The 13,903-nt window shown below is 42.8% G+C and overlaps 1 protein-coding gene across 3 annotated transcripts in view; it reads left to right on the top strand.

Moving 5' to 3' along the window:
• Bmper (BMP binding endothelial regulator) overlaps window positions 1-13,903 on the top strand; it is a 254,257-nt gene that overhangs the window by 190,160 nt on the left and 50,194 nt on the right. The gene's annotated exons all lie outside the window — the stretch shown is intronic.

Raw genomic sequence — 13,903 nt, 5'->3', positions numbered from 1 at the left:
GTGTTTGCAACAATCTGCTTCCTTTTTATATTATAGGCTTAAGGCTTTTAAGGAGTCGGTAGCCACAGTGTAGAGAAATAAATACTTTGCAAGGAAATGGGAATCTGGTACCCACAGTAGAATTAATTGTTCTTTTAGCATGAAAGGGCTGTTATGTATTATCTTGCCTATTCGACTTTGCATTTGGGCTCTGAAGAGGGTGGCAAGCTGTTGTCTACGTTGTATCCTCAGCAAGCGGCCACGTGTGCACTAAGGCAGGATGCCTGGGAGCGAGGGCTCAGGCCCATGCCGTGAGAAGAGCTAGCGGAGACCCTGAGAGTTGTTCCCCACGAAAAGGAAATCAGGAAATGAGGAGCTATGATCGGTCTCTGCGAGCAAAGCCAGGGAGGAAAGGCAATAAGCAGATGCAGACCCAGAGTCGTAGGTTCATGTTTACTTCAGGGGCAAAGAAGGTCAGATGTTCACTAACAATGGAAGGCAGTTTTTCTAGATAAAGAGTCCCTGCCATAGGCAACAGCAGGTAAGGGCAATAGGTGGGTGAAGGAGTATTGAGCGCACTGAGCTGGGGGAAGCCTGATACTGCCTCACGGTGTGGCTGCGAGTGGCAGTGCCATCGCAGAGGGCATACCTCGTGCCTGGTGGGAGGTAGAAGAGTCCTGGCTGTGTTCATGTTCACTCTGTGCGAATGAGGAAGCTGAGCTCAGAAGATTAAGACTGTCGCCCGAGGTACCCAGGCAAGAACCAGCCGGAGTCAGGATCTGAAAACACATCTAACTGACCCAAAGCGTGTGCTGGGAATCAGACTTCATCCCAGACTTTCTGTGTTTTCTAAATTGAGCTAAGAAGCTCCGGCTTTGAAAATTTCGTATATTACAATTCAATTTTACTTTGAAGGATTTTTTTTTTCCCTTTTTGGTAATACTGGGAATTGAACCCAGGGCCATACCTGTTAGGTAAGCTCTGTTCCACTGAGTTAATCCTCAGATCACGAAGGGTTAAAAGATTTTTACAAACCAAAATTTCTGTTCAAACAGTGGAAGAATTATGCCGTGGTTTATCTTGGCTGGACTTTGAATAAACTAATTTCACACTTTTAAAGAGAAATATGCAGTGTGGATTTCAAAATGGTGGATTTTTCTGATTAAAAATGGTTTTGATTCTATATTATTAATTCTAGAGATAATACACATTAACATCTGCTCTGTGATAGACTGAGTTCATCATGGAACTGAGGTCTTCACTTCTGAGTCATTTCCTTTTTTTTTGTTTTCCTTCAACTTCCTTTTGCTTTTAGGGACTAATTAGAAATTTCTAAATTTCTTCTGCTTTAGAAATATTTAAATAAATCATCTGATATTTATTTCACATTGTACTTAAAATAGTCTCAACTAAAATGAGATATTAGTAACTTAGTGATTCTTAACTTTGTGAGTCTGAAGACAACTGCTGAAGCAGACGGCAACAGAGCTGACGCGTAACAGTGACTCTCTTATCCCGCTTGGCACCTTGGTGGCATCCCCTGTTCTCCAAGTTTAGCTGTAACTTGAACTTCTGCTCACCTTACATTAATTAGTTGTTTATCATGAAAACCTGAATCTCAGTGGTTTAAGTTATAACACTCACAAAGGAAAACAGAAACTGGGATGCACTTGACATTGTACATACCTTTTTAAAAAAAATTCATTAATATTATTTGAGAGAGAGAGAGAATGGGTACACCAGGGCCTCTGGCCACTGCGAATGAACTCCAGACACATGCACCACCTTGTGCAGCTGGTTTACATGGGTTCTGGGGAATTGAACCTGGGTCCTTTGGCTCTGCAGGCAAGTGCCGTAACCTCTAAGCAATCTCTCCAACCCTCATACCTAGCTTTATTCAAGGTTTCATTGGGGCCATCAGGTTGGTGTTTCTCTAGTTCCTGCCTCAGCATCTTCCACATTGGGGCTCTGACTTTAAGAAGTGACTCAGGCCTCCTCATTTCACCAGGTATAGCTTCAGACAACATATGCAAGCTACCTAAGTCTTTTCTCCCCACTAAGGCCCAGCAGGCTTTATGATCCCCATAGGTTCTAATTGTCTTATAGCTCACTCTTAACCGTTCTCTAGAGTTCTGGAAATAAAATGGGTTGCTCTGTTTAGGAATGTGGTTCTCACACTTCATAAGGCTCTCGCCAAGGGTCTGTGAAGATGCCTACTGCTGACCCTATACCTAGAATTTCTGGTTCAGCAGCTCTAAGGTAGGTGTGGAGCATTTGTTATACACTCCCAAGAGATGCTGGGGATGATGGTCTGAGGATCATGCTTTGAGAATCTCTGGTGTGGACCAAGACCCATCCTAACCCACAGAGAGAGAGGGAGACGTGTTCTCCCAGGAGATCCTACGCACTCTTTCACCTGAACAAAGGAGTACAGTCTTCTTGCTATAGAGTACTTGTTCCACTCTTATTTCATCACAATTCCCACTAATATGTAGCAACCACTCTGATAGGGTCAAAGGACATATCTGTAATTGAACAAAATTTCGTATTCTCCTTAAAAACTGTTGCTGTGAACCTGACATGTTTGCTCCCCTTCCCAAATGTTTCCTGTGACTACATGGTTTTTGAAACCACACATCTTATTAAGAAAGGGATAAAATTGCATTTTTTGTTTTGTCTTTTGCTTCCTGATCAGTCCGTTGTCTGAGTTCCTTTCTAGTTTGCTTTCTGTTAAATTTACACTGTGAGTGGTTCCCTCAGCATCATATTTACTTAAAGTCTAGCCATTTCTACCATTTTTTCCTTCTCGAAGGGGAAAAAAAAGGATTGTCATGGGATTTTTTCCTGGACACTGCTTTGGAAGCCTATTTTTAAAAATAGCTTGTTGCGGACTGGAGAGATGGCTTAGTGGTTAAGGTATTTGCCTGAAAAGCCAATGGACTCAGGTTCAAATCCCCAGGACCCATGTCAGCCAGATGCACAAGGTGGCGCATGCTTCTGGAGTTTGTTTGCAATGGCTGATGGCACTGGTGTGGGAGCTCTCTCCTCTCCCTCGTTCTCTCTCTCAAACATAAAATAAGTAAATAAATAATGTTAAAAAATAGCTTTGGGGGTATGGAGAGATTGCTTAATGGTTGAAGTACTTGCTTGTAAAGCTCAAGGACCTGGGTTCATTTCCCCAGTACCCCACATAAAGCCAGATGCACAAGATGACGCATGTGTCTGGAGTTCATTTGCAGTGGACAGGAGCCCTGGCACGCGCATTCTCTATCTGCCTTCTTCTCTCTCTCTAATAAATAAATGAGTGAAATATTTAAAATACCTTCTCCCTGAAGAAAAGAAAGAAATGAAAAGGCAGGCATTATTAAAATACAGATGTAGGGGCTGGAGAGATGGCTTAGCAGTTAAGTGCTTGCCTGTGAAGCCTAAGGACTCTAGTTGAAGGCTCGATCCCCCAGGACCCAAGTTAGCCAGATGCATAAGGGGGTGCATGCATCTGGAGTTCGATTGCAGCAGGTGGAGGCCCTGGCGCACCCATTCCCTCTCTCTCTCTCTCTCTCTCTCTCTCTCTCTCTGTTGCTCTCAAATAAATAAAAATAAAACAAAATATTTTAAGATACAGATGTAGGAAGGGCCAGTGGGCCATCCAGAGAATGAATCAAGAGCCTGGCTCACAATAGGCATGGCACAGAGAACCAGTCTGTTCAGAAGGCAAGCCCACCCAAGCTCTTAAGACACTCTGAGGCTGGGGTTCTGGGGCCAAGGGCACAGGCCCAGTACTCAGAAGCAGGAAATGACTTGGAACGCATGTTCTGAGATCTGCCTACTTTTGCTCACATTCTGCCTCCCATCCGTCTAACACTCAAGCATTCCAAGGAATATGTTTTGCTTACATTTTGTGTCATTTGACCTCCTTCCACCCCCAACTAAGGACCATTTCTTTCTAGAAGTTTTTTTTTCTCCAACTCAAACCAATGAGGTCTCCAACCCCCTCTTATCCCAACACGTTGTTTGGTTTAATAACCTAATTTCATTTGATTTCTCTAAATGACAGCTTCCCTCCAAAGAGCTAAGCTCCTGAAGTCATTTGTCATTCACGTTTATGTCCCTCCCCTGTCAGCACACCTGCCAGAGGGAAAGTGCAGTGATCACAGCCAGAGCAGTGCTGCACGGATTCTAACTTTGGATACGTGACAATATTCTTGGGATTGTCACACGATCTCTCATCTCTCTCTCTCTATCTCCCCTTCCTCCTCCTCCTCCTCCTCTTCCTCTTCCTTCTTTTCCTCCTCTTTCCTCTCTTCTTCCTTCTCCTCCTATTTTTTTAGGACATCTAAGTTGCAACTCTTGGGTTCAGGATGCCCCTTTTGTTACTTGAAAAAAAAATTTTTTTTTTAATTTTATTTATTTACTTATTTGAGAGCGACAGACACAGAGAGAAAGACAGAGGGAAAGAGAGAGAGAATGGGCGTGCCAGGGCTTCCAGCCTCTGCAAACGAACTCCAGACGCGTGCGCCCCCTTGTGCATCTGGCTAACGTGGGACCTGGGGAACCGAGCCTCGAACCGGGGTCCTTAGGCTTCACAGGCAAGCGCTTAACTGCTAAGCCATCTCTCCAGCCTGGAAAAAAAAAAAAAATTTTTTTTTAATTGTTTCTGAGAAACAGGAATGTGATTCAATCCACGTAAGCATACGATCTGCCTCTAGGGATGCACACGAGTGTGCAGTAGTGATGGGCACCCCACAACAAGCTCAGACACGCTCTGTCCCCACATATTCTTCACTTCCTGACCTCCCACAATGAACCTGTCTTCACCTTGCCCACTGCCTGATGGGAGAAAGGACATGTTATAGCAACAGCCTGACAGATCTGAGTGGAATGGGATCCAGAAACACACTTTGGTTTAAAAGGGGGAACGAGGAGCTGGAGAGATGGCTTAGCGGTTGAGGCACTTACCTTCAAAGCCAAAGGTTCTGGGTTTGATTCCCCAGGACCCATGTAAGCCAGATGCATGAGGTGATGTGGCCCATGCATCTGCAATTTGAATGCAGCAGCTGAAGGCCCTGGTGCACCCATTCTCTCTCTCTCTCATAAATAAAATAAAATAAAGATAAATTAAGGATTGCTAATAAATATTTGTGTTTTTTTTTTAAAGGAGAGGAATGGGAAGGATTGACTCTTGGATGTTTTCAGGGCTATGGGATTTCCAGGTGACCCTGAAGACACACATGGAACTTCCCTTGCTTTCTTTTCTTCAGTGATCTGGGTTTATCTAAATTAGGAATTGCTTCATACATAGGAACAAAAGTCTACAAGATAGACTCCCAGAGCTTGGAAGGTGGCTCGGTGGTTAAAGGTGCTTGCTTGTAAAACCTGACAGCCTGAGTTCAATTCCCCAGTACTAACATAAAGCTAGAGGTGCAAAGTGGCGTCTGCAACTGTATTTCATTTGCAGTGGCAAGAGGCACTTGTGTCCTCTCTCTCTCTCTCTCTCTCTCTCTCTCTCTCCACTCTCTCTCTCTCTCTCTCCCTCTCTCCCTCTCTCCCTCTCTCTCTCTCTCCCTCTCTTCCTCTCTCCCTCTCTCCCTCTCCTTGTGTGTTTGCATTTTTTTTGAGGTAGAGTCTCACTTTAGCTCAGGCTGACCTGGAATTCACTCTGTAGTCTCAGGGTGGCTTTGAACTCATGGAGATCCTCCTACCTTTGCCTCCCAAGTGCAGGGATTAAAGGCATGCACCACCACGCCCAGCCCAAATAAAATATTTTTTTTAAAAAGATAGACTCCTTGTACCATGTATGAGGGTTGGAGGTACCTAGTTCTCAGGAAAAGAGGGAAGCAAGTGATGCTGTGTGGTAAGCATCTGCAATTGGCTGTGTTCTTGGCCTTATATGTGCTCATTAGATAGGCTCATGCTTCTCCTGACTGTCTTTTGGGAATCTCATCTTGCAGATGTATTACAACGTGAGGCATGTTGTGGACAGTGGGAACTGTCAGGACCATCACAACATGTAAATTCCAGACACATTCCTTTGCATCAGCCGACTGTGAGCGAGCGTGCCACTATAGTATTGCAGCCTCTTGCCCTGCTCTGGATTTTCCTAAGAAAGGCCTGAGAAGACAGGTCCAATTTGAGTTGCGTTCTTTCTCCTTGGATGATATTGGAAGAAAACTAAAAGCACCTGAGGATCTGTCACACTCAATCACATTTATGCTTGGAAACCAGGTTTGCCACAGAGGGTCAGTCAGAGATGTCTGGACCCACCGGGCATGGGGACAGTTTGATCTTTCGTTCAGGAGTCTTGTTATTTTTCCAGTGGCAAATGAGACGCTTCTTGATGCGTAGATTCCTCAGCGAGAATGAGTCAGTCTCTTTTGGCGGAGACTGTGAGCCAACAATTTAATGTATAAGTGCTTCACACTCCCAGGCAGGAAAGCTGCCGTGTCTTCTTCAAGCATTCATTTAGCTTTGAAGTAAGAAACCTAACTAGGGGCTGGAGAGATGGCTTAGTGGTTAAGCGCTTGCCTGTGAAGCCTTAGGACCCCAGTTCGAGGCTCGATTCCCCAGGACCCACGTTAGCCAGATGCACAAGGGGGCGCATGAGTCTGGAGTTTGTTTGCAGAGGCTGGAGGCCCTGGTGCGCCCATTCTCCCTCCCTCTCTCTCTGTCTGCCTCTTTCTCTCTCTCTCTGTTGCTCTCAAATAAGTAAATAAAATTGAACAAAAAAAATTGAAAAAAAAAAAAAAAGAAACCTAACTATTTCTACATGTGCCGCAGACATTTCGAGTCATGGCTCTGACCTGGAGGAGCACGGGGTACGTCTCACTGCTCACCTTCAATGGTTTGGGGGAGTAGTACAGTCCGATCACAGACCTTTTTTACTTGGGTGACTGGCCTATGAGACATAAATAAGTGGAAGACTGATATGTGGGCCTTCAGCCCCCCAGCCCTCAAATTCTGTGCACCAGATGGAACTGCAGATTCCTAGCAAACTTGATATCCAAGTAGGCTTGAGCACATGAGCCACAGAGCTAGGTGTACAAGGCTGATGCCGAATGAGGGGCTCCGTCAGGCCCAGATGGAAATAAACTGAACCAAATGTGGTCCTCTCTCAAGCCCTGTTGGGAGTGCAAACACCATGTCTTTCTCGAACAAACTACCATAGAAAAGTGGCCCTGAATCTCTATGTGCTCTCTTTGGTTCATATATTTTATTAGGAGAGATCTTTACCTTTTCCTTCTTGAAATGTTACAAGCATAATTAGTTCCACCTGTCTTGCACACCATCTTCAATAAGTTACAAACTGTATTGCCGTATCTAAGTGATTAGACACGTAGACACTCCTTGAGCCTGTGCCATAGCCGAAGACTCCTAACCTGGACACTATACTAGCGCTTCTCTGTCTTAGCTGCATGTTGCCATAGCAGAATGCCCAAGACTAGATAACTTATAAATAGAAATCTGGAAGTTTCCTTTTCTGGTGGCCATGATTATTGCTCACCATCATTGTTTGAGACTGATCTCATAACTATAATAGCCTAAAGAGTCCTGGCCTGGGACTCTCCCCAGCTCTAGCCTGCTCCTGAATGGTTTCCTTTGCATATCCTAACTTCATGAGATTCCCAAGGTAAAGAAACGGGAGGTGGGGAGGGAATGCAGGCGCTGGATAGCTTCTGGCAGACCTGGCTTGGGGATGCTCTGAATTCTAATTTTGAAAATGTCTTTTGTGGATACAGGCTTTTACATTCTTCCTATCACGCCTCCTAATCTTGCACTCACTGGCTAGCACTTGAATGAACTTCCCCTCAGTTTCCCCTTTTTATTTCAGCCCCTGACTTGACTGTTCAGAGCTGGGGTGGGCTGGAGAAGTTGTAACAGAAATTGCCCTTCAAATGCCCCTGTTGGATTGTCATTGTCCCTGGAGAAGGTGAAGCTGGTGACGGGGCTGGGTACGATGGACCTTGCAGCCACCCTAGAAGGACTGGGAATCCCTGAAGATGACCTGAGGGGGGCGGTGTAGACTAGATGTGTGTCCCCATATTGGAATGGCAAGGGAAGGTAGGGCAATAGGGAAGCAGCTGACGGGTAGCCCTTCAGCTTCCTAACACATCCTTGAGCACAGACATCCTAGTCCAAGTGAGTGGCCCGAAGCAAATGCTTGACCCTCCACCTCTGCAACAGAACCCCAAAATAACCTTTAGTGAGAGAAGGAAGAGGCAGCTCTAGTCCTTTTGGTTTATAGTGAGGTAGTGTATCATGGCAGGAAGAAGTTAAAGAGGAAATTGTTCAGTTTATGGCAATTGAAAAGGACAGAGAGAGTGAGAGAGGGAAGTGGCTGGTGGGGGGGGGGGTGCAACGAGATACATGGAGAGGTGTGTGGAAGCAAAAGATCCCTATAAATCCCCATCAAGAACATGCCCTGTTGACCTAAAAACGTCCCAACTTTCCATTGCCCCTCAGTAGTGCCAAGCACAGGGCACAGCAAGTCCAAACTAGCAGCACCCTTATGTGAATTGATGATACTATTGATTTGTCTGTTAACTCAACTCTAGCTTGTTGAGTGATCTTCCATCTGAATCCGGGGATTCTGCTGCAATTTGCTCTTTCTTCCTCTTATTTCCCATCTACCTCAGTGGAAGGAGTAACTGACACAAAGGAGAGACTACCTCAAAATTACACTCACACCCCACCTTAGATTTCTTAGATTGGAGACACCCCGGAGTTGGTGTGATACTCGAGAGATTAGTTATAATTCGAGCAAATTTTTTGTATAGAAGTAATAGGGTTCAGCGTACTTGAGCAGTGGGTGTGGTAACTTGACATGTAGTATTTTTAAAAATTATTTTAGAGCTTTTTAAAAATTATTTATTTATTTATTTGAGAGCGACAGACACAGAGAGAAAGACAGATAGAGGGAGAGAGAGAGAATGGGCACGCCAGGGCTTCCAGCCTCTGCAAACGAACTCCAGACGCGTGTACCCCCTTGTGCATCTGGCTAACGTGGGACCTGGGGAACCAAGCCTTGAACCGGGGTCCTTAGGCTTCACAGGCAAGCGCTTAACCGCTAAGCCATCTCTCCAGCCCTAGAGCTTTTTTTTTGTTTATTTTTATTTATTTATTTGAGAGCGACAGACAGAGAGAGAAAGAGGCAGAGAGAGAGAGAGAGAGAGAATGGGTGCACCAGGATCTCCAGCCACCACAAACAAACTCCAGACACGTGCGCCCCCTTGTGCATCTGGCTAATGTGGATCCTGGGAAATCAAGCCTCGAACTGAGGTCCTAAGGCTTCACAGGCAAGCGTTTAACCACTAAGCCATCTCTCCAGCCTGACATGCAGTAGAGGGGGGGAGAGAATGTGTAAGTATGGGCCCTCCAGGGCCTCCCACCACCACAAATGAACTTGAGACATGCGCCACTCTGTGCATCTGGTTTTACATTGGCCCTGGAAAATCAAACCCTAACTGTCAGCCTCTGCAAGCAAGCGTCTTTCACCACTGGGCCATCTTTCCAGCCCCACGTGTATCACTATCATCTTAACTGGAAAAAAAAAAAAAAAAGCCCGTTTGAGTTGTGTTCATAACTGAGCAACATTTGCAAACTAGTTCGTCACTATGTCCTTGCACCATTACAATACTAATTTGCAGACTTTCTCGTGTCTGCCAAACCTGGGAGCATACCTCTGGCTGACAATCCTCTGAGACTGCATGTTATGTAATTTGGATCTAGATTTAGGTTTCTTCGGATGTAAACTAGAAATATGATACCAACTAAGGCCCAGGTGTTTTTCTCCTATCTTCAGTCTTCTGGTCTCTGACCAAGAAATCAGTCGAGGGCAGCTCTCTTTTAGGTTGTTTTTCCAACAGGTCTTCTTCACATTTCTTTTTATGCCAGACTCCCTCCCTCGTCTGGTAGAAGCTATGTGGCATATGAAATTTAGTGGTCAACATTGGAAGTTGTATGCATTTGAAGATTGTTGTAATGGTTAAAAGTAGAAGCATACTGCCGAGCCATTTGGGCTAAAATCTTGGCTTCATTATTAATATGTACAACAGGAAAGTGCTTTGAATTTGCTAGGCCTCAATTTCATTTAAGGAATTTTATTAAAGGTATGAAATTTAATGCAAGATATACATAGTACCAATGTCTATCTCCTAAAATATATGTGGTGGTTATTAGAGATAGTATATTTAAAGTACTGAGAATAACTTCTGCAAAATGTAAATGTCAAACCAGATGATGTGTGGGCTGGAGAGACGTCTTAGCAGTTAAGGCACTTGCCTGCAGAGCCTAAGGACCCAGATTCAATTCCCTAGTACCTCCGTAAGTCAGATGCACATGGTGGCGCATGTGTCTGGAGTTTGTTTGCAGTGGCCAGAGGCCCTGATGTGCCCATTCTCTCTCTGCCTCTCTCTCTTTCTCTCTCATAAATAAATAAAATATTTTAAAAAACAAAACAAAAAACTTTTAAGTGATGTGTAAACAGTAGCCAGTATTAGAGGTAGGGAATAAAACAAAATAGTATAAACAAAATACATGCTCGCGTTATAACCTGGATCTTCAAAATTTGGCAGAGATTTTAAAATATGAGGGAGAGGTCTGTGCTCACTCCAAAGTCTAATTATTAACAGTGATATTGGCAGGTATGAAGTAGAGATCATTCATCTTTCACTATCCTGACCCCCAGCATACTGGACCTCCATGGAGGTTGAACACTTTCTTAGGGAAGTGACTCTGACTTAGTAGAAGTGGTCTTAGTTACACCTGACCCCGGGGCCTGAGGAAGAACCAGGGAAAACATCACCCCTGGAAGCCCTGGCCTGACTTGGGAGGCTCTCTGTTTCTTTGTTGGTTTTCTTTCCTGGCTTCCCTTGGCTACTGATCTTCCAGAGCAGTATTCTTCGACATGCTGAAAGGCCTCTTGTCCAGTGAACTATCAAGCATGTGCTTGCTCCTGGTTCCCTTATTAAAGCTTCCCTATTGCTGCTGCTACTGATTCCTCATATAAGGCTCTCCAGGTTCCCTTTAGGGTGTCTCTACAACCTTAGCAAGAAGCATGACTAGAAGATTGAAAAACAAAAAGAGGAGAATTTTCTCACTATACTTTTCTTCCATTTGAGGTTTTTTTTTTAAAGAAAAATATCAGAAGTCTGTTGCCAGCCTAGTTTTATAATCTCATTTTCTCTAATTGAATTGATCCTAAGTGTGTCAGTACTTAAGTTTGACTTTCTCTGGTGAGATCAGTACCAGTGGGTGAGTTCTCCACTTACTTTAGTGTAATTTTCATCCATGAAAAGTTCCTTTCTTCCTGATGGTGTTTCATCCTCTGGCTTTTAGCATTATTTAGAACCTATGGATAGTCACTATTCATTGAAGGTTTGTGGGTGGAAATGCCATCCAAGAAGCTTTGGAAATAAAATCATGCTTCTGGTGAGAGTTTTGAATCACTGGCCTGAATCTGAACCATGGGTCAGGGTTTCCACTGTCTCTTGTATACCAGACTTGGCTGGCCATGAATCCATTGGCTCAGCACAATAACTCGTGGTTTTACCCTCTTTGGGATTTTCATGGTCAAAGGACACCTAACTTTTAAATTACAAAGAGCATATTACCTAAAATTGTCAATCCCTAGCCAGCATGTTCCAACAGCTTCTCTGTAGTCTTCTCAGCCTGCTTTGTGTCTCCCACCTGCTCAGAGCCTGGGCTGGACATGACGCTATAAGGCAGAATATGGGGAGAGACTGTGGAGGTGCAGGTTAGCATTTGCTTCCTGTTCAGTTTGATTAGTGGAGCTCTAAGGGTGAGTGCCAGACTGCAAAGCCTCCAGCAGGCTCCGGAAAGGAGTTAGTAATGAGAACAACATCTGGCCAGCTGGTCTGGAAATGGAGCGAGTGCATTCGTCACTTTTCTCATCACCGTTGTATGTACTTTCAGATTTTATATACTGTGTGTCCCTGTGATACTTGGTAATCTCTACAAGTGGATTTCAGGTGGAATAATTCCATCCCACTAGGAGAGTCAAAGATGTGGGCCCCAAACCCCAAAATGGAGCTCTTCCTTGACCAGATTAGATTACCTTTTAACTTAAAAATATGTAATTTGCATGATAGATGCACCCAGATTAACTAATCAGCAAGGGTGTCAAGTCATAGGTCTGGATTAATTTAATAATTGATATGAAATATAGGTTGTTGAGATTTTTGTAGAGTTAAGCTATTTGGAAGATGGTTACAGACTTAGGAAGGGGAAGGTGGGTTTTGCCCCTAAAATGTTTCCCAGAGAAAAAGCCTGACCTGTTGAAGGGTTTTCTTTTAAGTCTAATGGTTGCTGCTTTAAAAGCAGAGTGGACACTGGGATTTCCATAAGAAAAATTGATGCTTTGATTAGTTTTCAGGGACATGGTCCTGTTAAAAACTTGTTGCAAAAAAATTATTGAAGAGAAACAGTTATTATTATTTTTTTCTTAAGCTTTATGGAATCTCCTGCTGTTTCATAGAATTTCAGATGGGAAATCGGAGACTCTGTGGTACAATTTTTCAATTCTAGATTGTTAGTTGAGGTTTTGTCCTGGTGAGCCATGTCCATGGCTTTACTTCTCCAAGGCCGGCATCACTCTCTTGGTTCACATTTAATTTGTCCCCAGGCCCCTCTCAGTGAATAGGGATTGTCTGCACAATCAATCAAATGCAGTTTTCTCTTGATCTAATTGGGTTGTAAAGACTTTGTTGACTGACCATGGCCTGAATGTTACAGTCATTTAGAAGCAATTGGGTGGTCTTGAAAAATAAATCTCATTTTGAGGACAATAAGGTTGAGTGAGTCTGGATTCAAGACTTTGGTTTGGATCTCAAGTGGCATGAGAAGATGATAAATAATGCCTTGATAATTTGTGTGAATCTTATGGACTAATAAAACTTCTAAAAACTTTTAAAGGCAAAAGCATTTATGGCAAAAATTATGGTCCATAAGAATTGCTATCAATTTGGAAATGAGGCTAGAAGAAAAACTTTTGAATTACATTAATGGTTACTGGAGAATGCACATGGTTATTGTTTTTTAATGGTAACATTTAGAAACATTTATTTAAATTTCATGTTTAAGCTTTTAGGGATGTTTATAAGAGTAATAAACAATTTCTTTTTATTAAGTTAAAATGCAAGCTCAATATGTTTAAAAATGTTTTATGCTTATATTATGAATGCTATAGGAAATTTACCCAAAAAATAGGAATCATCTCACTCTGATAACTGTTTTTTACCATTTTGAGATAGGATTTGTATATCTACAACACATCAGTCAGATCCAGTTGTAAAGATTACTGTAACTACTTCTTATCCATTGGAAAATATTCTTTATAGCATTGCCTTATATTTCTAAAAAAATTATATTTTTGTTTTTATTTCCCCTTGGTAAATGCCTATGTAGAACTTACTATGTCTTCAAAATACTTCACAACTATTAATGAACATAGGTACACTCCTTCATTTCAGCATGCTGTTTATGGTTAAAGTTTTTAATAGTATTTTATAGTGCTTTTAAGTATTGTTGTCATGCACATACTGGGGAGAAGCTGATCCTTATTTCTTTAGAATAGGTTTTCAGAAGTAGAGTTGCTATTTCAAATGGCATGTGAATTTTAAGGCTTTATGTATGTGTAAAGTAAAAAATATAAAAATATCTACTCAAAATTGCATGCTATACAGTCTATGTCATGTAAAGTAAAATATAAAAATACATCCAGATATTTAAATTCTGCATATCATTTGAACAGCAACTCTACTTCTGAAAACTTAGCCTGTGCATATGTGTGTGTCTGTGTGTTCAGAAACATGTGAGCAAGCAAGCTTATTCCAGTGTGTTTTCATTAAAAAAAAAAAGAAGAAGAAGAAGAAAAGCAATAAACAAATCTAAAAATCTTAAAAATAAGGAA

Source organism: Jaculus jaculus, chromosome 16, assembly GCF_020740685.1.
Source record: "Jaculus jaculus isolate mJacJac1 chromosome 16, mJacJac1.mat.Y.cur, whole genome shotgun sequence".
NCBI lineage: Eukaryota > Metazoa > Chordata > Mammalia > Rodentia > Dipodidae > Jaculus > Jaculus jaculus.
This window is presented reverse-complemented; position numbering and strand designations above follow the sequence as displayed.